Here is a 2433-nt window from a genome sequence, read left to right as displayed (position 1 = left end):
TCGCTTCTGCTCCCCACCCCACGCCCGGTGACTCCCCGCTGCGCTGGAGCCCCGTCCCCCTCCTGTGACCCTGCCCCCCTCGATCCCCTCACGGACCGCCCATCTCGAGTTCCAGGCTCAGTCCGAAGTTCCCCATCTCCCCTCCAATTACTGCGTCTATGACCCCGGTTGCCCCCCCCTTACCTGCTTTCTCCCAGCGTTCATCTCGCTCCTCTTGGTGACCCCGTCCCTGACCCAGTGACCCCTCCTTGCCTGGCTTCTGTCCTTACTCCCTCACCTCTTCCCCGTCTCCCCTCCTGGAGCTCCAGCTCCTTGCCCACCCTGCCCAGGACGCCAGGTCTCCTGCCCCTCCCGTCTGGGGCCCGTGGGACCTGTCACAGCAGCCTCCTCCCGTGCTCCTTGCCCAGCTGCGGCCCCTGATTGCCCCCAAATCCCCGCCAGCAGCTCTGGGCCCTAGCCCAGGCTGTGCGTGCCTAAGTGGCCCAGCCGGAGATTAACTGGGGGACCAGAGGAGGGTGTGGAGGCAGGAGGGGAGGCTGGACCAGGGGCGGCAGCCAGCCAGCTCCGAGGCTCGCGGGGCCTAATCCTTTCCTGAGGCGGGATGGAGCTGGAAGGTCTCACAGGGTCCTGCCCCTGCCCTCCCCCAGCTAATTAGTAATTAGTGATTAATGATTAGTGACTATTGATTGCCTGCTTCTCCTGGTAGGCAGTTGCTTTGGCTAGGGGTAGAGGAGACAGAGAAGGAAAGGAGTCAGAGACTTATCAGGAAGATCTTGAAGAATCCGGGCAGAGAGGGACCCCAGAGCAGGGGGAGCCAAGAGCCCCAGACCTTGCGAGGAGACAGGGAGCCTGGAGAAGGCAGGAAGGAGAAGGAGCTCTCCTGGAGGAAGGGCGGTGGGCAGGGTGGGGGAGGCAGGGATGTTGGCATCTCCCGGTCAGGGCTTTCCAAAGAGCGGCCCTGTAAACTGTCCCTTGCACGCCTTTGCCCAGGGTCGGCCTCACCTTCCGCCCATTCCCAGCACTGACCCTGGGACACCTGGCACACACACAATAAGCCACACTCAGACACACAAACACATCCTGAGGCCCACGATCTCATGCCCATACTCAAACGTACTCAAAACCACACTCGCGCGCTCACACACTCACAGCCCCCAGAGACTCACGTACAGACAACACTTGCGCCCCAGCACAGATGCACACGAGAGACCCTGGGACACACAAGTGCACACACCACCCTCACAAGTGCACACAGGCACACACAGCTTGGTACCTGGCTGCACAGACACTTCCCCTCCACACTCTTTCCCATGCACTGCTGTCTGTATGCACACACCCGCAGTGTGCACACAAAAACACAGATTCTCACACGCACACGCACTGGACTCCAGGCTGATCCGCTCTCCCCACCGACTCCACACAGAGGCCCGCAGCTGCAGCCTCCACACCCTCAGATAGAGCCCATCGCTCACAGCCTCACGCTCACGCTCCCTCAAGTCTCCACCAGATGTTTCATTCCCCTTCAGGGGGCAAAGGAAATTAAACCAGATCTGGCCACAGGGGAGTTTATTTGATGGGAGAGTGGGGAGGAGGTGGGAGGAAGCAGAAAGGGAGGGGAGTGCCATCCCTCCCACCACTGGACCTCAGGCCTTCACACGTGGGTGGGTGGTGGGACGCGGACCCCCCTCCCAGTCCTCTAAGGGCAGAGCTGGGTGTTAGATCCAAAGGTAGAAGCGGTTTTCATGGAGGGGGCCCTTCTGCCCACCATCCAGCCCCTCAAGGTCACCAAGCGGGTCTGGGAGGTCAGGCAGCGCCTTCTGAGCTTTGCTAGAGCAGCCCCCGCCCTGCCGGAGTTCACTGAGTGCAATTTGGCTGAGCAGGGGGGTCCAAGTGTTGTGGGGAGAAATACACCCCTTCTAGACTCTACAAGGGCTGGGGGCTGGGTGCAGACAGTGAGGGTTTAGGTAGTCGCCTGCCTGCCCTCAAACTAGGTAGGTCGCAGTTGGGGTGCAGGAAACGGGGACACCACGGGCAGGCGAGGTCTAGGCCCCCCACTGTGGGCACACACGGGGCACACGCGGACGGCTGCACGGTGAAGCGGGCATGGCACTCACTCAGGCAAAGTCAGCGTCGCCACCAGCCTACACCTGCACCCGGCCCTGGCACTGGACACACAAGCCTGGCTTCCCTGGACACATGCACACAGGTGCACACGTTGACAGCCACACTCCACACCAGCACACATGAGCGTTCACCTCCACTGGCTGGAGCCTCCAAATCAGGAGGGAGGCAGATCGAGTCTGGGCCCCCTTGGCCTCTGGGTCCTCGCCCAGAAGCCTCGAGGAAAGAGGCAGCCGAGCGCGGGTGGAGGCGGGGAGGGGGTGGGAGGAGAGACTTCCAGACACCCCCCGCCAGCGAGAGGGGGGTGTGTCT

Source organism: Carlito syrichta, unplaced genomic scaffold, assembly GCF_000164805.1.
Source record: "Carlito syrichta isolate Samal-C Ts95f unplaced genomic scaffold, Tarsius_syrichta-2.0.1 Scaffold297317, whole genome shotgun sequence".
Taxonomy (NCBI): domain Eukaryota; kingdom Metazoa; phylum Chordata; class Mammalia; order Primates; family Tarsiidae; genus Carlito; species Carlito syrichta.
Note: the sequence above shows the minus strand (reverse complement) of the source record.